Here is a 26,107-nt window from a genome sequence, read left to right as displayed (position 1 = left end):
ATATTAAGTTTATAGTTAGTATCGAGTTATAAATTGCTATAAGACTAATCGTGTTCGAATGAGTAATCCCTTTTGTCACGTGGTATGTTGGTAGAATTTGTATAGAAAACATGCGGTAGGACATACGCAAATTTGCAGTGACTTCTGAGCATCTATGGATTCTATAATAAATAGTGTTATATTACATAAGGTGAGGGTAAGGCGCTTGGCCTAAACATATCCTGTATAGGTCAAAAGCCTACGTGATGTCCTTTGTTTAATGAAAACAGTTATGCCTTGAGATAGGTATAATCTCACTAGGAGTTCTAAGAACTGAGCACATGCTGATTGTGACGTCACCAATGGCAGCCTGCTGGTGTTCATGAGCAACCTGCTATCCGTGATGTCACATGGTTGCGAGCACCCTGCACATGGTCACAAGTCACAACCCCTCACGTCACGTGGTTGTCTATCAGTATACCATCCTGCTGTTGGTGACGTCAGGTAGTATTTGGTTAATCGTTTAGAGAGGCAGGATCGTAATCAAAAGAACAATTCGTTTTCAAAAAAAAACAGTAGAAGATTTGGGTTTTAAATTCATATATTTTACAGTTTGGGAAGGAAACACTGATTTCCGTAACTTGCCAGTACCACCATTTCTCCTGCCGTCATTTTCCGTCGTCCACAATACAAGATAGACTAATTACACAGGCCAACAAAAGGCATGATACGTTAGATCGATTTAGGGCGGATAGCTAATGCAAGCATATCACGCTGCCTATGAGGCGTACCGAGTTATCCTAAATTTATCAAGGTCATCTTTAAATGATTGAGACAGAAAAATTCAAGGAGTTGCACATATCATAAAGTCAGACCTCCGTAAACAACTACAGCTTCTGTTTCGAATATTTCAACTATTCCTAATCATGAGTACTGAAAAATACAAACACAGAAAAAAATTTTAAGCGACTGTTAACAACCAAAAGTTTGAGCGACTGGCAAAGACTAACAACGAATAGGCTACAATTAAGACAGGCAATGAAACGTAATCAAACGAATAAACAAAGCTGATAGCGGTAAGGCGTCAGCGATAAGGTGTGTAAAATTAAAATAAATGCAAAAGGAAAGAAGCTACTGAGAACTACAAATTACAAAAATTTTGGTTCGCATTTACATTTTCACTTGCTCAAAAACTGTTGGATTGCATTTGATGAACATTAGGGTGCGAAAAGTTTCTGGCCCCAGTAAATTTCTTCTTGCTGTATACAAGTTACCCGCAATTGAAAATATTCTTTCTGACGGGGCTGATGTTGCTGTTAGTCCCAAATAATCCTTGGCTAAAGTAGAAAGTGTGGGAAGTTCTTCTGACTTCTTCTTCCAATACATTAGCCTATTAACATGACAATAAAAATATTTAATAGCCCTTTTCCATGTGCACAGGCCGGGCTGGTTGTAAAGTCATCAAGGACCGCTTACATAACGGCCCTAAAATGCAGTCATTTCCATGTGATTTTTTGAAAAACTTGGCCACTTCAGATTGACATCATGGCAAGACTACAACCTACCGGCACTAGACTAAAATTACGACCCTAAAATTTCATTACGCGACCCATAGTTTGAGAAGCCCTGGTGTAGATGATGACTACATGAGTGAAGAGTGAAGACCCCACCGGACTCACCTCGAGAGCGACGATGTTGGAATGTTGTCCGTATCTGAGCAGGATCTGGACCTCCTCCTCACAATCGCGCGTTTGTTCTTGAATATTATCTGCTCAAACAATGAGCTTTTGTGATGAAACAATCAGGTATTTGTTGTCAATAAAATCAAAATAATACTAAATAACATACTAAAATAACAGTGATATGGTAATGGTTTTCACTCCACTTCATAACGCACCGTTGTTGCTATATTGCTCTTATACTTGAATTTAAGGACTCCTACTGACTGCAGAATAAGAAAATTTGTCTCAAGAAAACTCTGTGCAAATAGCTTTATGCATAATTGTCGACTGGAACATCCAATCATGGTAATGGCATTGCGTCCACATCACTTGCAAAGTGTGTAGATTTGTAGATTACCGGCCGCAAACTGTTTTCATTGAATTTTTTTCAAATGCACCATTCCTTGCTTGTTGAAGTATATTTTTTGTGCGCCCTTTTTGAATGTAAGGTTTTTTTTTTAATTTTGAGGTTTGACTGTTGTGGGTTCATTTCAGATTTCATTTTAACAGTAGCGGCTGCAGCTTAGTCAGACATTTCTAAATCTGTTATTTAAACTACTGTTACGTAGAATCCATCTAATATGACCACTGACAGTGCGAACAACTGCTTCATATGATTATTTCGATACGCCGGATTCGGTCCACAATTTTGCCATATAAAATTCGCTGTTTACTGTAAGCAGTCGGCCGTTCTTCTTGATAAAATCATCCGCGGCTGGAGAAAGAAAACAAACGCTTTTTAACAAATGCTAAATATTACAAGTTCGGGAGGAAATATCCAGCAAAAATTTCGTTACCAAATATTAAATGTTTTAAAATCTGTGTAAATCTGCAGTTTGGTTCCACTATTAGAATGTGTAACGTAGCTTACAGTGGTTTATATCGTATTTCAAAATCCCAAGTAAGAACTGATGCTAAGCACTGTATTACTTAACACCTTGATAAGAACTACTTGTAAGCTTAATAGGAATACAGTACTTACGTTCCGTACAGTACAGTACTTGTATAATATAGGTTTCACTTTTTCATTTTCGATTTTGTGCAAAACTGAAGTGAAATTCTCCACGATTCGGATAAATCATCGCTGCAAGTGCAAACGTCAAGGTCACTTTTAATGACTAAGCACAAATGTCGCGATGTGTAGGCGTAGCATACAGTTACGAGTTACGACAACAATTAAATTGCTAATAAGCGATAACAAGAAATAAAACAAAGATACCTTCTCACGAAGTTAAGTTGTGATTATATATGATAATGATAATGTATAGTTATACAACTATAATTATATGTTATAATTACATGCTTTATTACCTGACTCAACTATTCAACTGCAGTTAATACTTTTTCAGCTCCAAATTTTGAAAATGGGCAAAAACTTATCTTTTACGCACAAAATGCCGACAGCACTTATATTGAAAATAAGCCGGACTCATGTACCACGAAAATGATTTGGAACCCATTTTTTGAGCATGCAAGACACATATTAGTACGCTATGCTAATCTTGCTCAGAAGTTTAACATAAAGGTTGGAACCATTATTCTGTTTATAACTTAACTATCAGAAAAATAAAGTGTTGCAGCACATTAGATTTTAAAGCACAAATATAAATAATATTATTCAAAATCCACCGTATAGTATTCATCAAGTAGCATAAGTGGTGCGGTGCGTGGTGATGGTGCGTTATATGAATATGATTATTGTTCATAATTATAATTATAGATATTCAAACATTTTTGGAAAATGTCAAGATTCGTTTGAGTTTACGTATATGAAATGTCAGAATCTAAATTTTTAGCAACAATCTATTCTATATAATAGACATTTTAAACGCAAGTTATCGTTCTCACAGCTCTGCCAAGATTTGTCAGTACTGTATATGAAAATAACTCTGCTGCGTCATCTAGCGTTTAGCGAATTTCGGCTGCATTAAAATTTCATAGTTGGTTACCAGTAATATTTCAAAGACCGTATACAGTGGGACCTCGTTAATCCGTACCCCGAACAACCGGAATCCCCGCTATCCGACACAAAACTGCCATATCCATAGAATTAGTAGCAGCAGCAGATGGATGGATAGCAGCAGCATTAATGCATTAGATTTAGAAGGTTCAAAATGGTCCTTTTATGGTCAGGCATGCCCACTAAAATGTATTTTATTATTAAACCAAAAATATTACATCTCGGGATTTTTTATATGTTGTAGGTAACATCTTGGCTCTTGGGGTATAATTTGCACTTAATTTAATTTCAAGGTCACGTGATCCACAAGGTCATACGCATTTAACTTGCTCTTATCAGGAAAAGAAGACAGATTTGGATTCCTTGTGAAATCACCTTTCCAATGACACTAGTTTCATCAAAATTGGTCAACCGGTTACCAAAATATCAGGGCCGAAAATTTGGCGGCCACGTCCGTTTTTGCAAAAATTCGAAAATTCGAAGGCCTATATCTCCAAAACCACTGGTCCGATTGAGCTAATATTTTAGATTTGTGCTAATTATGCTAAGACTGTAGGGGTTAAACCCATTGGGTGATTTGACATGGAATGACCCCATGTCCAACATATTACAAAAAGATGTGACTTTTAATTATCTATATTAAATACTTGCATTTATTTCATCTTTCACAGGGCAAGGAACGCAATATGCTGCTTACGATGCTTCCCCGCCCCAAGTGGCAGTTATTCATCCAATTACCCATCACAGTGAGTGAATTGACCCAATTAAAATCTCATAACTTATATAAGCAATTATGTATGCACCGAACTGAAGTACAATGTCAGCAAGAGTTGATTTTGTTGAAACTGGCATCAACCTGCTCCAGTTGCGGCATCTAAGCAATGTCGTCCAGTCTGTTCAGCTCGTTAAAACTGACAATCAAGCGTTTCAACTGCGACAACGTGTTGATTCCCTTCAACTTGCCTAGACCATTCCCGTGCAAGTTGAGCACCTGGAAGTGAGAGAGAGATTGTATTTGGTTCCGACCGATTCAACATTCAACCGTTTCTGGTGTGAATGATACGTCACTATAGCACATGAAGGTTTCGTTAAAACGCTACAAAACTTATGTACATAAACTGGGAATAAAACGTCAAAATTAGAAATAGAAATTAGAAATAAAAATCAAAATTCCAAATGCGATACCAAACGGCGCTGCAGCAAGATTGCAAGCCTATTTTGTGGACTTAGAAGAGCTGATTTGTGCAGGAAATGGATCATTCCTGGATGAAGATTGCTTCTCATCATCTTCAACATCGAATCTGACCAAGTATCGGATGTAAACTTGGATGAAAATTGACTCAATCACAGCATCATGTAAATGAATCGATGTGGTAGTGTAAATCGCAATAAATTGCTACTAAGCTTAATACACTGCAGCAAGCATAATGTAGATAGTTACCTGTTCAGGGCTGTAAACGACATACTCGTTGTAAGTATTGGTGACACCGGTTAAATCTGTATTTTTAACTTTTTCTCCAAGAGATATTGCTCCACCTTAATGACAAGATAATTCGTCATTTTTCAGTTAGTTAGCTGTTAGAACAAGGCTGCTACCTACACATAGCAATATTTTAAGATTTGCAATTGTGTGCCATCTCTCTCCATCTCTCCATCTCTCTCTCGCCATGATCTCTCTCCATCGTCTTCAGTTTAAAGTACTTTGCAAATTCCTTGATGGCATTAGAGGGGGTGTTAAATAGGGAAGCCTGCCAATTACCCCGCTCCCCGATCAAAGTTTGACCAACTGACCCTGCTTCTCTCAAACCGGATAGAAGATCTGGATGTGGTGTGGGTTGCTCTGAATCATTCTTCATTTCATCTTTCCTAAACCTCTTAAGGATGGTGACAGCATCTTCCTCAAAATTAGGAGTTGAAGTGCTCCAGATGATGTTGTCAGACACCTCTGCTGTGATGCAGCTTGGCTTTACCTGAATGATGGGAGAAAAAAATTTTCTGTGCTATTTTGGCAAAAAGTTCTTTGAAAATGTGGAATTACACAAAATTATAGAAAATTAATGGCTGACAAACAATTCTAAAAGAGCAACTGACCCATTTTTCACGATCGATGTTCATGACAGCTTGTAATTCGTCAGACATTCTTCCAGATCCTCCTTCAAGAGCATACGAGAGTGCGGTGCCTCCGAATCTGCCAACTTGGGGGATCCCTTGATCACCCCTTGATCAACGAGAAGCCTGAGAAAGCAATGAAAAAGCTATTTCGTCTGAGAAACAGCAATTTTAATAAATTGAAGCAAGGTGAATCAAGGTGAAGCCTTGACCTGAGCAAGCACACTTACTGACTTACTTCAGTATGGTTAATTGGTTATGTTTTCCCAGCAGCCGTAAGCAACTGGTTTAGCAGCGTGGTGAAGGACCGTTCGGTCGTCACTGTCCAATGCTGACAGCAAGACTGGCGTTTTGTGGTTAAGCAACTTTTTAACGACATCTTCATCATTCTAAAATTAACAACAATGAACAACATTTAACTGTTGCATTGACTACATAAATCGAAAAAAAAATACTGAGAAAGCAATGCTTGGTCGATAAATACATCCACAGATGTTTATTATTGACAATAATCAGATTCTGTAAGCTAATCCCACATGTTGTACAGCCAGCATGAGTGGTGTTTGATTCTTGATTCCATCGACTTGAATATTGATGTCAACGTTGTAATCCAACAGGAGGTCAATCACCTGTACAGTAAATTACCATGATAGTAACAATGTAACATATTGTTAAGAAGGTGTGCAACGGCAAACAAAAAACCAATACTGACCATGAAGCGCATAATACATGGGCAGAAAAAACTTTGTTGCAATAACATATGAGATGGTTAAATAAATACTAAAACAAATAAGAAAAATAGGAATAAAAATGAAAAGTTAATGTTTTCATTTCAGACACTAAGACGCCTCACCCGATGAGCTTTCAGTTGAATGGCTCTTGTCAGTGGGTTGATGACGATGCTCTCGATTTCGCCGCTGAAGTAATCGTTCACGACAATAGCCGGATCGCAGTCAGGAGAAGAAACCTCGATGAGTGGGATCGGGAATCGACAAGTTCAATTTATCGCTCCACTTCCACGATCATGCTCCAGGAAGAGTCTAAGAGAACCGGGTAAATTTTGCTTTGAAATGTCGATAGAAACACAAGTTTAAAATGGCATGTTTTGATTTACGAGCTGTTATACATGCACAGTTTAATTTGAAATAAAGTTTCTACAAAATACTAAATTTTCTACAATTTTAATTTAAGACTTACTTCAATATGTTAGCAGTTGTGTCATCATTAATTGCAGAGTTCCACAGCAGAGCGGCAAAAGCATTTCTACCTGCCAAATCAGTGAGTACGATCATGCCTCGGAACGAAGAAGGATTTCGCTCTGCAAAACAAATAAATGAGAGACCGTGAAGGTTAGCTATCTTTAAAATACAGGGCATCACGGTAACTAACACTGCATAGTGCATACCAATGAAAACCTTGATGAGTGTAAGGTTCTTCGTAAAAGCAGCATAATGAAATGGTGTGCATCCACGCTCATCAGTTGTGTAACTTGGCACACCGCATTCAATTAAGACTTTTGCCACCTGAAGAACACTAGTGTGAACCGATGCTTAAGAGGAAACCATGCTTAAGAGGAAACAAAGGTTATTACGCCCAACATATGCTTGTTGACATAAGAGTAGTGGCTATAAGTTTTCTTACACCATAGCCCTTGTTCTAATATGTCACATTTGCTATTGGAGATTTGTATCAGTTATCATGGAATTAAATTCAACATGACAACTTTCTTCATCTCCGATGCAGGGTGAGCAATGGAAATCTAAAAATCATTTCTACCTTGATCTGAACATCAGTGTTGGTTGGTCGATTTATTGCAAGAACGTGGAGAAGGTTCTGCTTCAGGTCATTCTTTTCACACAGCTTGCTAGAATCTCTCTGTTTGCGAAGTAGAGATAAAACGACCTGGTATTTTCGAGCTCGCATCGCCGACTGCAAAGAAAATGTAAACAATGGCGCAAAGTCGTGGACAGATGTGGTTGGTATTCAATGCAAAATAAAAACAGAAGTTTAAAAGTAACATTTAATGAGACATTAAAGACTAAAAAATAAAACTATTATTTAAACATTAATGGTTAATTGGTGCTCACTTCTACTGCTGACGCATACTTCACTCCACAAGCTTCAAGCCTATCCAGCATAACATAAGTAACACCTTGCCAGCCTTTCTCCACAACAACCTGTAACAAACACAAGGTTGGAATGTGCATGGCTGAGAGCTCCCCTGTAGCTTAACATGTATTAAGTATAACTTTGGGAGAATTGAATGGGGCAAATTTTGGCAAAAAAGACAGTTAGCGCAAAAATCTTCATACTGTATTGAACATTAACACTATATTCTGCGCGTTGTACGTCTAGTAATCTTATACTCTGGGAAAGGACCTTATACATGTTAGTGTCCAATACAACATGAACACTTCTACAGTTGTTATTTTTCCAAAAATTTGGTGCAATGTTTTATTAAGTAGTTTCACCTTGAAAGCCGGTTCACAAGTGGGCTTGGGTGGCGGGGCAATAGCAGACTTCAGTCTCCATTTCCTGTGGGAAGTTTCTTCCTGGGTATCAGCTCCACTTAGTGGACGTGGGATTGTGATTACGTTTGTGTTGACGTTAGCACCTTTCCGGATCAACATCATCACACAACTGGAAAAATATGTCAAAGAATTCTTTTAGTGCTCATCAGCTTTTACAGACAAACAACAACCATTTCCTCGATTTAAAAGCAAATCTAAACATGAGTTCATAGAGTTCACAATACTTTGATCAGATACGCATGAAGTACATTTCGCTTAAAACAAGACACCCAGTTAAGCGGTGAATGCAAAACAGCAAAGTGAATGATGCGACAACTGACAACCAAATAATTTTCCACAACATGGCACAATTACTTTAAAATATCACGTTTTCAATAGACTTCATAGAAAAAGACCAGTGCTTAAGAACTTAACCTCACCTGTTATGGCCGGCTTTGACAGCGAGGCTCATTGGAGAGTTGCAATCCGAATCTTGTCTGTTGATGTTTGCCCCTCTCTCGACGAGATGCATGCAGCATATCATCGTACCTTGACGAGCAGCTTCGTGAAGAGGAGTTCGACCTGAAGCGTCAGCGGTGTCCACCTCCTCACCGGACATTCCTGAAGTGAGCAGTGTCGTGAGTTCAATGGGATCACACCCTTTCTCCGAAGTAACCAATTCTCTGAGAAATAATAAGCTCAATGGCATAGATGCTCATTGCTGTAAATACATGCGTTGTTATCAACCGTAATACAATAGTTTCTCTTGTTGCTTCATTTAATGTTACACAATGGAGATGTATTTGAATGCATAACTCTCATGTTTAGCAATAGCATTAATGCATTATACATATGATTTCATCATATCATTATCAACCGGACCTGTACAAATTTATTGCTCATGAAAATAAAATGAGATAATGCAAGTGTCTAAGAAGCTAAACTTAATTGCCAATCTTCACGTAAGCGTAATGAAGAGGAACCCGTCCAAATTTATCAGCAACTGTGAGACTGGCGCCTTTCTCTATCAGCAGATCAGGAATGTCAAAGAGGGCAGATGATGGGCCACTTGCATTGACAGCAAGATGAAGAGGTGTCCTGCACTGGGCATCACATTCTTTCAATGACGCTTGCTTCTCAAGCAAGGCATTCACCAGGTCAATTTCTATAAAAGAAAACTTTGTCGAAGCCTTTGTACAATAATGCTTTTATCGTATGTAAAAGTGGCTATTGACTGGAACAGAAAGATGGAACAGAATAATTATGGTCCTGAATTTGGGTTTTATATTCCACAATCTCAGGCAGTTACAGGATTAGGGATTTATGCTCATTGCCCATGCTTAGGTTTACATCAGTTTAACCACCTTCTCCCTTTTCAACCGCAAACATGAGCGCAGTTCTTCCATTCCTGGGATCGGGTGGCACGAGTTTGATGTCTGATATTGTTTGAAGAAGAGCTCGGATAGCCGGAAGCAGGCTGCGATCGCCAGGACTGAAATGTTAGAAAAACACATACATCCATGTACTGCGTAATTAATGGCATCCAGGCCGGATAGCCACTGTCAAAACAGCGACTGTCATAATGGCGACTTCATAATAGCGACGTAATCAAGTGAGCGACATTCCAAACAGCGATGGTATAAATGCCGACCGCATTAAAACAGGACTGTTACGATAGCGACTTAACTAGGCTTACCATATTTTTTTGATTGAAAAGCGGGACGCTTCAGAACAACAAGCCCTATCAGATAAATGTGGTTTACATTTTACTAGAAGTATGAGACTATTTTGGATTCCTATCGTCAGGGACAACTAAAGTAGTAAGACACCAAGAAAAACTAAAATAATGGATTTTGCTAGGAAACAAAACAATGTTCAAGCATTTGTAAATTTACATAATCGTCCAATCATACTTTTCTGTAGACAATACTTTCTTCCAGAAGTCTATATTCAACTTTATTTTCTCATAAAAACCACAGCAGGAAAAGTCAGTTTTAATTTTGCAGGTGATAAGGGCTTTCACATTCAAATGGTTTTTGCAGAAGAAAATGCAAACAAGTACCGGAACCGTACGAAATAAGTTCTTTCAATAACCCAACTGCAAAAGGATCATCTCCTCCTCCTAGCCTACTATTACTGAACAGTGAACAAGCGAATGCGCTAACAATCAACTCACCACTGGACCAATTACCCGCTACAATGATGTAACAATTACTTTCACATTTAACACAACGAAACGAGAACACGCATCACTCTTCAGGAAGTTAGCTAAACAGACCAATCACATCATGCTAATATTCGTGTAGTGTGGGGCAATGCTGGCTCAGTAAATGCCAAAGCGGGACTTTTAGTTGACTGATCGAGACGCCGGGACAAAGCCTTTAAAAGCGGGACTGTCCCGGCTAAAACGGGACGTATGGTAAGCCTAGACTTAACTCGTGTTCACTGAGTCGAATGAGGCATTTATAAATGGAAGGCAACACTATGACGTGTCACATTAATTTTAAGGTCGTTTGAAAAATTTGCCCCAATGGATTTTATAATTTCAAGAAAAGGAAGTGACATGATAAGTTATGAAGGCTTTTTGTACAGGAAAGACAAAACAAAGTTAAATACAATCAATTGGAGATGTGCTAAAACAGGTTGTAAAGGTCGCCTAACGACAAGCCTTCAGTATCGTGAGCAACAACAGCCCCCAGTGAGCAGTGGCGTCCACACGCATCCACCAAACCCTACGGAAGTGGCAGCCAGGAGAGTTGAAAACAGTGTAAAAACAGCTGCAGTAAGAGCACGGGATCCACCACGAAGAATCGTGCAGGATGCATTGACCGAAGTTAATGAAGAAGTTGCAGCAGCTGTTGGCTCTTCCACAAATCTGCGTCAAACCATCAGACGGAAAAGGAAAGCAGAAGTAATGCCTCTCGTAAATTACTTCGAAGACCACTACGTGGGCCGAAGAAACAGACGGGGAGACAGACGACAGCCATTGTTTCCCGTACATATGCGGAGTGTGAAAGCCAGACAAGATGCGGGACTGCCACGAACCAACAACCAGCTAGAGAGTTGGCACAATGTGTTTCAGGGATCAACGGAAACTCATCATCCTTCCATCTTTCGATTCATCGAAGCTTTAAGACGGGAGGAAGCCCTTCAAGGGGCAAACCGAACCCAGCTACTACAAGGCAGAGACCTGACTCAGCGAATGAAAAGATAGGTGACAATGAACACACGAATCACTGTTGTACAGCAAAATCGAGGCCAGTATGATCTGCGGCAGTTCCTTCGAGCCCTTGCTCACAATTTAGAAATAAACGTGGCTTGATTTTTATTGCAAGACTTTTGGTTGTTTTAAAGTCCCTTTTGGTTTCAATCTTTCACTACGCAGTGTTTGCCTGTTTGTGCGTGCATACGTGTGTAGAGAGGTGTGGGGGATGGAAGGTATATGTGGAGGGGGTGAAAGAGTGCGTGTGCGCCTAAGCCTTGGATTTAATAAAAGAAGTGAGGTCGCTGTCGTGTGGTCGCTCTATTGACAGTCGCTATTTGGAACCCGAGCCGTAATTAATATATAATACATTAAGAAGTATTTGTGAAGTATTTCGTACAATACTACTGTTTGTAAGTCGGTAAAAACAGGTCATTACACAACCAGCACAACATACCCATGTCTGGCAACAGCAGGACTGAAATGTTAGAAAAACACATACATCCATGTACTGCGTAATTAATGGCATCCAGGCCGGATAGCCACTGTCAAAACAGCGACTGTCATAATGGCGACTTCATAATAGCGACGTAATCAAGTGAGCGACATTCCAAACAGCGATGGTATAAATGCCGACCGCATTAAAACAGGACTGTTACGATAGCGACTTAACTAGGCTTACCATATTTTTTTGATTGAAAAGCGGGACGCTTCAGAACAACAAGCCCTATCAGATAAATGTGGTTTACATTTTACTAGAAGTATGAGACTATTTTGGATTCCTATCGTCAGGGACAACTAAAGTAGTAAGACACCAAGAAAAACTAAAATAATGGATTTTGCTAGGAAACAAAACAATGTTCAAGCATTTGTAAATTTACATAATCGTCCAATCATACTTTTCTGTAGACAATACTTTCTTCCAGAAGTCTATATTCAACTTTATTTTCTCATAAAAACCACAGCAGGAAAAGTCAGTTTTAATTTTGCAGGTGATAAGGGCTTTCACATTCAAATGGTTTTTGCAGAAGAAAATGCAAACAAGTACCGGAACCGTACGAAATAAGTTCTTTCAATAACCCAACTGCAAAAGGATCATCTCCTCCTCCTAGCCTACTATTACTGAACAGTGAACAAGCGAATGCGCTAACAATCAACTCACCACTGGACCAATTACCCGCTACAATGATGTAACAATTACTTTCACATTTAACACAACGAAACGAGAACACGCATCACTCTTCAGGAAGTTAGCTAAACAGACCAATCACATCATGCTAATATTCGTGTAGTGTGGGGCAATGCTGGCTCAGTAAATGCCAAAGCGGGACTTTTAGTTGACTGATCGAGACGCCGGGACAAAGCCTTTAAAAGCGGGACTGTCCCGGCTAAAACGGGACGTATGGTAAGCCTAGACTTAACTCGTGTTCACTGAGTCGAATGAGGCATTTATAAATGGAAGGCAACACTATGACGTGTCACATTAATTTTAAGGTCGTTTGAAAAATTTGCCCCAATGGATTTTATAATTTCAAGAAAAGGAAGTGACATGATAAGTTATGAAGGCTTTTTGTACAGGAAAGACAAAACAAAGTTAAATACAATCAATTGGAGATGTGCTAAAACAGGTTGTAAAGGTCGCCTAACGACAAGCCTTCAGTATCGTGAGCAACAACAGCCCCCAGTGAGCAGTGGCGTCCACACGCATCCACCAAACCCTACGGAAGTGGCAGCCAGGAGAGTTGAAAACAGTGTAAAAACAGCTGCAGTAAGAGCACGGGATCCACCACGAAGAATCGTGCAGGATGCATTGACCGAAGTTAATGAAGAAGTTGCAGCAGCTGTTGGCTCTTCCACAAATCTGCGTCAAACCATCAGACGGAAAAGGAAAGCAGAAGTAATGCCTCTCGTAAATTACTTCGAAGACCACTACGTGGGCCGAAGAAACAGACGGGGAGACAGACGACAGCCATTGTTTCCCGTACATATGCGGAGTGTGAAAGCCAGACAAGATGCGGGACTGCCACGAACCAACAACCAGCTAGAGAGTTGGCACAATGTGTTTCAGGGATCAACGGAAACTCATCATCCTTCCATCTTTCGATTCATCGAAGCTTTAAGACGGGAGGAAGCCCTTCAAGGGGCAAACCGAACCCAGCTACTACAAGGCAGAGACCTGACTCAGCGAATGAAAAGATAGGTGACAATGAACACACGAATCACTGTTGTACAGCAAAATCGAGGCCAGTATGATCTGCGGCAGTTCCTTCGAGCCCTTGCTCACAATTTAGAAATAAACGTGGCTTGATTTTTATTGCAAGACTTTTGGTTGTTTTAAAGTCCCTTTTGGTTTCAATCTTTCACTACGCAGTGTTTGCCTGTTTGTGCGTGCATACGTGTGTAGAGAGGTGTGGGGGATGGAAGGTATATGTGGAGGGGGTGAAAGAGTGCGTGTGCGCCTAAGCCTTGGATTTAATAAAAGAAGTGAGGTCGCTGTCGTGTGGTCGCTCTATTGACAGTCGCTATTTGGAACCCGAGCCGTAATTAATATATAATACATTAAGAAGTATTTGTGAAGTATTTCGTACAATACTACTGTTTGTAAGTCGGTAAAAACAGGTCATTACACAACCAGCACAACATACCCATGTCTGGCAACAGCAAGAGTTAAAGGAGCGATAGGATATTTGTGCTTAGGGTTGTTTGAGCAAAAGTTTGGCTGAGCGCCAGCATCCAACAGCATCTGTTCGGCGCGACCTTTTCGATTCAACAGCGTCGTGATTAACGGTGAAGCACCTTGGCTATCCAATAGATCCAACTTTGGCTTGTGGCGAAGAAGACATGCCAGGACTTTGCATTCCTTTGAGAAATTTACTTTTGTTAACAGCAAATACCTTTCAAAGCAAATAATTTTCATCTATTAAAGTTGGTGCTAAAAACTTTACTTCTCAGGCAGAAAATGCACAGTTCCATTTTCCAAATAACCCTTTAACATTACAAAAATAGATTGTAGGCACTTACCTTGTCAATGGCTGATTTACTGAGATAATGGGCGGCGGATTTTCCTTCATCATTTGGGTTGCGATAATTTCGACGAGTTTTTCCAACAATCGTACTCACGTCAGACTTAGATGCCATAACCAAAGCTTCAAGCAAAGGACAGGCCTGGTCTTCAAGCTTCTTTGTCTTTAATAAAAACATGGTGGTTTGGAAAGTCTAGACTCTAGGTGCTGCAATTTTTAGGCTGACTTCCTTCTTAAATGTCATATTATCGAGTATCAACTTATCAAGTATCGATCAAATAAGTCACCCGATCAAAAAGGCCCCGTGTCAATGGTTCTTCAGCAAGTAGTCTTGCTACTATAGTGCGGCCACGCTCATCACGGAAATAGGCATCGGCGTGATGTTCTGCCAACAAGTGGCCCAAGTGGGCAGTTTCTCTGTGATCTTTCAACAAGGTCACTCCTATTGGGGGCATCTAAAACAATAAAAAATTGTTCTTATTGTTGTGAATATCCAGACTTTTGCCAGTTTATAAAAAATTCTTAACGCACAACTACTGACTGGAATTTGTTGTGTAATGTTTGGAGCAGTTAATGAGTGGTAACATGAACAAAACAGCCAACACAGCCTATAAAGCATGACAGCATGCATTCCATTTAACTCTGTGAATACGAACAAAGTGATTTTGGCGAACCTTTCTGTCATTATACACATCGGGGTTGGCAGAAGCTTGTAGAAGTACCAGCACACAGTGGTACCATCCATAAGCTGCTGCATAATGAATGGCTGAGTTGTTTGATGAATCGGCAACATTTTGATCGGCACCTACAACCAAACAACGTAACTGTGTCTGAAATTGAAATCATCAACGTGACTAAAGGCAATATTTGATAAGATTAATGATAAGTTATACAAAATTACAAGGTACTGTAGTTTCACTGTGAGATGTAGTACATGATTATAGCAAAACTTTACAACCTAAAGGCATCCTCTTACCTTTATGTAGAAGATAGGTGATTACAGGATAATGTCCATTCATTGCTGCATGAATCAATGCCGTCCTTTGCAACTCGTCCCTTATTTCTATGAGTGCACCAAACTAGAAAGTAAACAAAGCAAATTTTAAGCATAAAAAAACAGTTCTGCCACCACATGTTAAACAAGGTAAATCTTGTACCTTAAAATGCACATGAAATGCTGCTGTATAACCGCTTATAATGTTTACGTTTAACGAGATATTTTGTTTTTAAAGTCCATTATAACGTTCAGGGTAAATCCAAACAACTTTACAACAGTCAACACTGTCATAACACATTTGCTTTAGTTGTGTAATTTCGTTACTCACTTGTTTTAGTTTTTTTGATACGTTAACACTATATTGTGTTGTTGTTAAAGTGGAATTCTGACAGTAGTATTATTTTATGATTTCCAAGGATTATTCTGTCTTGCATTTGGCAAGCTGTTACTGTTTCATTTAAAACGGTTAAGCTGTGTCAACACGAGGCAAAGTGTCTAATCAGGTAACAAGTAGACAACAAAAATTGATTAAGCCATGTTTCATTATTGTGTGAACGACACTGCCACATTTTATTTTTCCCTTGTGCTCATTTTGTAACAAATGATCATCTTTTTTATAACAAACAAAAAATTGTAGCTATTACTATGATATAGCACAAAAAATTAAGAAACAAAAAGCTCCAACCCAGAGACCAGAGTTTCATGCGGTATAAGTTACCCCAATTCAAGTTCTGAAACATGACTGTGCATCGTAAAGCTGGCAACCCTCCTAAATCAACCGCGTAACACAAACGTTGGGAAGCACTTATTTAAAGTGACATGTACGACTACATACATACAAGTTATGATAAGGTAACATCACGTTTTAAATACCTCCACCAATAACATGCAAGTTTGGACATGACCATTCGCAGCAGCCAGCGTGAGCGGGGTGGCACGAGCCTTTGAAACACTCAAGGTCTTGTTCAAGTCAGTTTTGTACTTTGCCAACACTTCTATGACAGCCTTAACAAAGCATTTTACAATTAAAATTGCCTTGGAAACACACTATACTTTATGACCGAGTATGTTATGGTAAGTAATATAGAAAGTAAAATATATTACGCTTAAATTACACAAAATACGAGGGTTTTAATAATAAAAAACATTTTTAAATCACCTCACAACCGATAAAAAAAACTCTCAAAGGCGCTTTACAGTAACAGATAAAACAATTCAGTTTCATAAATTATCACAGGATATTTCAGTAAACATGTTTAAAATAAAGAATATTCATAAAAAATGTACAACATAAAATACCATATTTGCTTAACTCTACTTACAGCATGGCCATTCATAGCAGCGTAATGAACGGCAGATCTGTTGTTACGATCAGGACGTTCAGCAACATTAACCACATGCAGGAAGTTACTCTTGCTCGCTGTTTTCAGCAAAAGATCAACATTCTTCTCTCTTCCCGCCTCAATCATGACTGGGGTCATTCCATTAACATCTTGCTCTTCAATGCTTACCCTGGCGGAAAGAAGATAATTAACACGTTCACTGCGATGTGACCCACCAGTGGGTCGTACAAACAAAATTACTGTTTTTTTAAAGTTCACTTTGATGCGACTTATTATTGTGTCATGCGTAAAATTTTGCTACTAAGTTGTGACCCACTGGTGGTTCTTACGAAAAAAATTACTTTTACTATTTTTTTGCCTTTTTTCCTGTTTCACAATACTTGTTCAACACAGACAAATGGTGAAATTTTTTGTAATTTTATTATATTGAAAAAGAACATACAGCTTGCTTTTCGACCAATACGGTGCTATTTGGGGAAGTTTGTGTATTCCCATATAAAAAAAATTCCTATGATTGTCTTGATTTCAGATGAGGAGGTTGGTTTCCAGGAATTTAATTGTGAATGGCGTGTTACAGTTTGTCCTGCAATGACCTGACAAGCGTAACAGTTCGTTTCTCTCACCATTAGACTAATGATGTCATCTGATATAAATAGACTGAATACGTCTATTGGCCAAACTTTACCTTCGTGTGAAGGTTCAGCCTGAATGCAAAGAGTTTCTTGACCAGTGAAACCAAAATTCCTCTGCCTAACACTGGTAGCAGAGGTACATTACCTTTGCATTACAAAACAAAGTACCTTTACATTACAAAACTGCATTGCAAACCAATTAGTCAAATTACAACTGTCGTCTGTAAGGTAGTAATAAAATACAATAACAACCAAAATCCATTATTACTGATGCAAGAAATGCTTCTTACTACCCCAGTTTTACTAACTGTTTTCCAGACTCCAGTTCAAATTTAACTTGAATTTAAGCTGAGTTAGGGGGATAACCGTAATAAAAACAAACTAGCATGTTCCGAAATCGATAAAAATTTTCTAACATTCGTAGGATGTAGATGGACCTGTAAAAACCGCTTTACACAAAATTCATCCCAGGGATGTAGGTGGATAGCATTACATAATTTTGTTTATCATCCCAGGGATGTAGGTGGAGTGCAAAGGGTTAACATCCACTTCAACCAACTTTTGTTCATACAGAGTGCTATTTCAACCACCGCTAAACGGCGCCGCCGAAACGTTGAGAATTTCGGGCCCTACGCAAATACACAATAGAAACTGAATGGAAACCTTCAGGACGTCGACTAATGCAGAGCGTCTCTCCACCCTCGACCCAAATTAGAATTTCTAACCCTGTCGTGTGCGTCGAGCTAAATGCGTTGATGTTGTTCACGTGAGTTGGATTTTAGCGTTGCTTGCTGTGTGTTTTGAGCATTCTTTGGTGAGAACCGCTTGTTTATATGCATAAATGTTTGCTCAAGATTTTTATTTCCATTTAAAATTTATGATCTATTTTCTGCAGACAGAATTTGATTGCAACATTCCAAAAATTGAATTCAGTTGTTTATCATTGACTTGGATGCAAGCAATGTGGGCAAATATATCTTTAAAGCATAAAAAATCTAAAAGCACCAAAATATCATGGAAAATACCGGTACCAGACATTGGGATTAACACAATCGAAACTTCTTTCACGGCCGAATCAATTTCCAAATTATGGACCAAGTAAGTGTTTGCGTTTACTGAAAAATATATAACAGTGGTGCCGAATACATCGATTGCATGCCAATAAACATTGTTAGGATTTTTAGGTACTAGCTCAAAACACTTAAATATTTTATGATTGAAGTACCTAACCAGTAAATGGGCCTTGTTTAGCAAATGATATAAGAACTTCTCTTATTGGTCAATCATTTTGACCTCGTTTTTGTAAATGTAGCTCATGAGCCTAAAAAGTTTGCATGACCCTGATGTAATAATGTATGTTATTAATTCATATTGAACATACTATAGCATGAATAATTAATTAATGGATATATCGTGCCAAGTTGAAGGATTTAAGATATGATATAATTTTGCAGTGTTCCTTCATCTGGTTCTGATTTAATTTCAGTTGAAGAAGTGGAGAATTTTATCGGTGGCATCGAAGATCATATCACACAGCACTTTAAGATGAAGTTTCAGGTCAAATATAATTATTTAGTTGGTATCTTCAAATTTTTTTGATCACTCTTTTTCGGTCACTGACAGAAATTAAGTTTAACATGTAGTTCTATAGTCTTGAATAAATTTTATGCTAATGAATTGCTGTCCAGCTTTCATTTTATATTAACTTCAGATGTTGCCAATAACTTCTTTGAATTTGGAAATAGGACTCTTCCACAATGAAGGCAAAATAAAGGTACTTTGCAAAATTATATTGTGTTGAATTGATTACAAAGTAATAGAAGCTTTTATAGTTTGGGTGTGAGACAAACTTAATGATAAAGACTTTAAAAGTAACAATAATTTTAGATGGAAAAGATATTAAATCTATAATTTTGCAATATCTAAGAGTTTAAGAAAACGTTTGTATAAATTCTGTTCAAGATAAACATTGATAAAGTTGAAGTCGTCAATTTCTTATTACATTGGTTGTAGGTTTTGTCTATGCGTCACGTACACACAGTGCTAGCTCATCTCTCCTGCTTGGCTGTTGAGCAATTGGACTGGAAACAATACTCCCCGTCAAGTGATACCACACCTACAGCATGATTTGACTTCAACAACATCCATTTAAACCCCTTTACGTGGCATAAGGATTACTTAAATACGTAACAATGAATAAACAATGGACAATTTGCGATAAAGTTACTGCTGATCCAAGTGGGCAATGTGACTTATTTCCTGCTTTTATGGGTTAATATGGTTTTATTGTGTCGCAGTTCCTGATTTACAATGCTTCCACGAGGATTTTTACAAAAATAACTTTCAAGAAACACAAAAACTGTGTCAAAACCCATAATTTGACAAATTTTGACTTTATTTTAACGCTTTATTTTATTTTAACTTTTATTTTATTTTAATCGCTTTATAATCAAAGTGTCATTAAACGACATATAACTACCCAGTAGGTAAATATATGTAATTACCTGCGTAACTACGAAGATGAATATATTTAAAAAGAACAATTCACTTCACGAAAGCGGGACACATCAATCACTCAAAATTGGCCGTTAACATAGCACACTGAAGTATAAGCTCTTGGTAACATACCATGGTAAACGGAAATACTCACGTTTAAGTGTTTAGCCTCAGCAGCCTGGTCAGCTAATTTCTTCTCCGCAACACTACGCTCTTTAACAAGATAGGCTATTCTTTTTCGTGCTGCAGTCTGTCATTATCTATTGTCAATTCCGGTACCGATTTTTGTAAATCTGTCAATTCCTGAAAAAATATATGCTGTATACTAAGAAATATTAATACCAACAGCGTAAAAACTAATTGCATGTCACCACTAACTGTTTGTGCAATATACAACAAACATGCCTGCTCACCTGCACTGGTAGCTTCCAGTTCTTCATGTCATGTCTTCTTTTATTAAGTCAAGATGGATGAAAATATTGATATACTTACCCGTGTTACAAAGGTGGAAAAAATTTTCCCCACGTTACAGGGTTTTCGGTCAACTGGAGTGATTTTTCACGAAAACAATACAATGCCTCATAAAATTCATACGACAGCCGAAGTAGTTGAGATCAGCTACCAGTTCGTTTAGAAACAGTTCCCTTACAGCCCAGGGCCGGATTAACCAATACGATGCCCGTGGTAAAATTTTGAAGTAGTCATTGTATAGCCATCAAAAAGTCAGAATCACAATGAGAGTAGTTGGCAATTTGGCATACAACTTACAAGCCAGCCAGCCAGGAACAAAACCTGGTAGAGTTGGCATACAAGCCAGAAACAAAAGATGGTAATAGTTGGCATACAAGCGAAGAACAACAACTGATAATAGTTGACATACAAGCTAGGAACAAAACCTGGTAGTAGTTGGCATACATTGTAACCATGCCACATGGCATGGCATGTGCAACCTTTTTCACTGGAGGGCCAAATACAAAATTTTAAATGACAACGCGGGCCACATGATTTTTTCAGAAAAAATTAGTATCGTAAAACGACTTTCCTATGCAGTTTATGTAGTTAAGAAATAGATTTAATGCAGTCCACGACACACTTGTGACAATAATTGTAGATGGAAGATGAGGAAACTAAATTCAATCAAGCGTATTGCGAAAATATGCAACGCAGCATTGTTGCATCACAAAGGGTAATATTTCTATACACAGCGTGCGAAAATTTCCATTGCTTTGATGTAAACTGCATGAAATAGTGATGGCTAGTATGAAGTTCTAACATTTTGCTGAGCACCACGCGGGCCGCACGGAACAACCTGGCGGGCCGCAGTGCGGCCCGCGGGCCACTGGTTGCACATGTTTGGCATACAAGCTAGGCAGTAGGCAGAACAGATAGTAGTAGTTGGCATACAAGCTAAGAAATAAGAATAGGCATCCCATATTTTTACAGTTCAGAACAACGAACATCAGATAAATGAGGTTCATATTTTACTCTTTTCCTACTAGCCTACTATTACTGAATTAACCTATGCGCTAACAATCTACCTACTACTCAACTATATACCGGGTGATTTATTGCCCACTAGAATGATGTAACTTTTATTTTCAAATTCATTTAGTTTCACATTTCTTCAGTGAGTATACGCTCTTATCGTTTCATACATATTCTAAATTTTGCAATATCGACCAAGACATAAGGCCTTCAGCTACCAGCCCAGTTTCACTCATCCAATTTTCATTGTATCGCACGTAGAAATGGCAAATTGTTGACTAAAGAATAAAGCAATTTTCCAAACAAAAAGCAAGTTATCATAGCACCATCAAATTACACCCCTGGTATAACAGGTTGTAAAAAATAAATCGAAAATCAAATTTCGGTAAATGTTACTTATCCAAACTCTTTCAAGAAAGTTAGGAAGCTACTGAAAATTTTATATCGTTGCAACTGCTTTTACTAAAACAAAATATACATCAAAATTCAAAAAATGTCGATTTCGACACCTCGGCCGTTCTAGTGTTAAGCTATAGCAGTATAGCTAATGGCGGTTGCCATACGTCCGGAGTTTCCCGGACATGTTCGGAATGTTAGTGTTCAAACTGCGTCCGGGGGGGAATGCTAAAATATTCTTAAATGTCCAGAATTTTTTTAAATTGTTTGTTGTGTTATGTGTAATCATTTCTACGGTAGCCTGTAAAGGCCACAGCAATTATAATTTGGGTTCCGCAAAATATTTATGATCACCACAAAAATATTTCACGTTAGCGCAAAATTTTTATGATCACCACAAAATATATATTTTTTCTCAGCAAAATATTTTAGAAAGTCACAATATATATTTTGTCTCCCTCTAAAATTATTTTGTGCGTTGAAAAAATATTGCGACTTCGAAATATTTTGCAAAGTCGAAATATTTTGCGAAGTCGAAATATATTTCGCTGTGAAACTTCCACTACCGCAACAAATATAAATTCATCGCACAATATTTCAGAATCGCATCGCAACATTTCAAAATGTGTGCTTACCGTATGGCAGGCGTAGTTGATGAGGTGTTCGGGAAAGGAATAAGGTTACCAGTCACAGCCACAAATAGTGAGAGATAGTAAGCTTTTGCAAGCCTTAGCAAGCTTAGGTGTAGGCTACACGTTAAACATTGTAAGGTCTTTTGCAAGTTCAGTATGCAAACAAATTGTCTAGGGCTTGGCTGTATAGGTTAGGCCTACCGAATGTTAGGTGTGGGGCTATAGGCTATGTTGTTTTTTTTTGTCGCGAAAACATTACAATAATTTTTTCTTGTTCACTATAGGACAGGCCAAAGCTGTTCATAACAGCAAAAATTTTAACTAACTTTTCAGAAATTTGTTTTATAAAATGAAGTGTACCTTCTTAGTGTGAAAGCTGCTCTTCATTGCAATGAATTGTGTTGAGTGCCATAATGAAATACCTGACATTTTTATGATATGTTCACACTGTGGTCACGGTGAGTAGCGTACCTTTCAAGTAAAGATATAAATATTTTAATGAAAATTTGGCTGTAGACTAACATATTTTTTGTTTTCTTTTTCACACCAACGAGAAATGTTTTACCTAAATCGACTATGTGTCTGTGTATTATTATTAATAACTAATTATTATTTAGTAAAAGATATATGATACAACGTGCCAAGTCATGTCTCAAAAGTCCACCTGTTGTTTTTATGTTTTGCAGCTACTACTTTGGATCAAGATCAAATAATATCTGAATATTTCCATTCAGGATATGAGAAGGAGAAATTTTACAATTGCTACACAGTCTTCATAACTGCGCAATCAGTATGAGAACTTTAAAGAGACGATTGCACAATATTGAAGATGTGGCTGGAAAAAAGACATCGCCGTTTTATTTCAGGCAGAAAAACGTATCGAGGAGTTGTTAGATGGACCGTCTTCTTTTCGTGGATATCGGTCAGTTTGGCACACATTACAAATGGAAGGTTTAAGAGTAACAAGGTTGTATGTAGCTGATGTACTACGTAATATTGATCCGAATGGGTGTGAGGCTCGAAGAGCTCACCGTTTAAGGCGAAGAGAGTATCACAACCCTGGCCCAAACTATGCATGGCACACAGATGGTACACGACAAGCTGAAACCATTCGGATTTTCTATACATGGTGCAATTGATGGATTTAGTCGAGAAGTGCTGTGGCTTAATGTTACACGATCAAAAAAATGTCCACATGTTGTCGCTAATATGTATATTAAAGCTGTCACTCACTTCCAAGGCTGTCCGATTGAAGTAGTATCAGATTTGGGTACAGAAAATGGATTGTTGGCAGCAGCGCAGTGCTTTTTTCGAGATAAAATTAACTCGCATCGTTATGTACCATCACCCCGAAATCAGCGGATAGAAAGCTGGTGGTCAATATTCTCCAGGTTTCGTGCCTGTTGGTGGCGCAACTTTTTTAGTGACCTTGAGTTTCGAGGTGACCACAGTGTGAACATATCATAAAAATGTCAGGTATTTCATTATGGCACTCAACACAATTCATTGCAATGAAGATCAGCTTTCACACTAAGAAGGTACACTTCATTTTATAAAACAAATTTCTTAAAAAGTTAGTTGAAATTTTTGCTGTTATGAACAGCTTTGGCCTGTCCTATAGTGAACAAGAAAAAATTATTGTAATGTTTTCGCGACAAAAAAACAACATAGCCTATAGCCCCACACCTTACATTCGGTAGGCCTAACCTATACAGCCAAGCCCTAGACAATTTGTTTGCATACTGAACTTGCAAAAGACCTTACAATGTTTAACGTGTAGTCTACACCTAAGCTTGCTAAGGCTTGCAAAAGCTTACTATCTCTCACTATTTGTGGCTGTGACTGGTAACCTTATTCCTTTCCCGAACACCTCATCAACTACGCCTGCCATACGGTAAGCACACATTTTGAAATGTTGCGATGCGATTCTGAAATATTGTGCGATGAATTTATATTTGTTGCGGTAGTGGAAGTTTCACAGCGAAATATATTTCGACTTCGCAAAATATTACGACTTTGCAAAATATTTCGAAGTCGCAATATTTTTTCAACGCACAAAATAATTTTAGAGGGAGACAAAATATATATTGTGAATTTCTAAAATATTTTGCTGAGAAAAAATATATATTTTGTGGTGATCATAAAAATTTTGCGCTAACGTGAAATATTTTTGTGGTGATCATAAATATTTTGCGGAACCCAAATTATAATTGTTGTGGCCTTTACAGGCTACCGTAGTTGTCGCTACTGGGCGCAAAAAACAACTAATTTATTGTCGTTTTACAGGGACACTACGGAAGCGCTTGAAAAACCCAAAAAAAAATTTTTGGAAGCAACTTCCTTATAGACATTGGCGACAGCATAACAAATAAAGTTTGCAAGAAAGAACCGTAGCGGTGCGATTCCGACAGAAGTTTGCATTCGAGTGTCAAAGCAGACTTTTCGTTGAAAACATTGTGTGCATATCAAAACGATACAATTTCGCCAGCTAGTACAATGTAAATAGAGTTTTACGTTTAAAGGATGCTTATGCTGATGCTGATGTTTTAAAAGTTTATGTGATAGACCTCATGCTGTCACCGAAATGTCTCTTGAGTTAGGCCTTATGCCGAAAAGTGTCATAAAAGTATAATTGTGTTGAAAATATTAGCAAGAAAACGCAAACTAAAGAGGACATTTGGACATTTTTCAGTATCTTTCGAGTACAATTCATTTTTTTAGAAAAGAGGCCCTAAGTAACACTAATAGAAGGCTAGGCCTACAAAACTCGCACCTTTGCTTTAATAATTAGCCTTTTTACATGTGCGGTTCAGTTGCAATCTTTCTGGTGCACGTTTGAACTTAACAGACCCCAACTTCGAATTTCACTCAACATGCGAGGAATGCGGGCATGTAAAACCGCCTAGGGCTGGATCGAACGGCATTGAATAAACGCGTGGTCGGCGATCAAAAAGGTACGTAGGGCTGGATGGGCAATTGGTTGAAAAACCCTTTTTAATTCGGAATTTCAGTAAGTTTCTTAAATTCGGTAATGTTTTGGAAATAAATACAACGTCTCACCTATACGTTTTGTCGAAAGTATAAACAACTAACTCGAAATGCGGAAAAAGTCGACATTTCGTTATATTTGAGCGTGCTCGGAGGACCATTTAATTTTATGAAAAAAAAGACTAATGGTAGGCCAATTATAATTAATTATAATTATGAACTAATGAACTTTGCAATATTGTGATCTCTTTAGTCAAGCGGAAAGGCCACAGACAGTCCGGCCCTTTGAAATGAATATGAGGATTTAAATTGAGTCGAAATGTCCAAATGCTAAGAAACAAAAGCTGGTTAAGACCTCCCACAGTCAAAAGCAATAAATCAAACCATCGTTCTGATTATTTTCATTTCTCACAACTATTGATCATCAAATAAAAGTCATAATAAATGTAATTTTATGCAATGACTTAACCAGAGCATAAACAACCCCATTGTGTACATGTTTGCGCTTTTTGAGGATAAGCGGAGTTTGGTGTTTGATTTATCAGCTAAACTAGCCGACAAAAAAGAAGTTGCTGCAGCATTATCTACATAAAAATGAATGCAATTGGCGTGATCATAAACAGTTAACAAGGGA

General features: G+C 38.1%; 1 pseudogene; it reads right to left on the bottom strand.

Annotated features, from left to right (window-relative positions):
- Window positions 1-934: 934 nt before the first annotated feature.
- On the bottom strand, window positions 935-17,629 carry LOC143448567 (uncharacterized; annotated as a pseudogene).
- Window positions 17,630-26,107: the final 8,478 nt, after the last annotated feature.

The sequence above is a fragment of the Clavelina lepadiformis genome, chromosome 1 (assembly GCF_947623445.1).
Source record: "Clavelina lepadiformis chromosome 1, kaClaLepa1.1, whole genome shotgun sequence".
Classification (NCBI taxonomy): Eukaryota; Metazoa; Chordata; class Ascidiacea; order Aplousobranchia; family Clavelinidae; genus Clavelina; species Clavelina lepadiformis.
The sequence above is the reverse complement of the archived record's forward strand: the minus strand, read 5'-3'. Positions and strand labels throughout refer to the sequence as shown.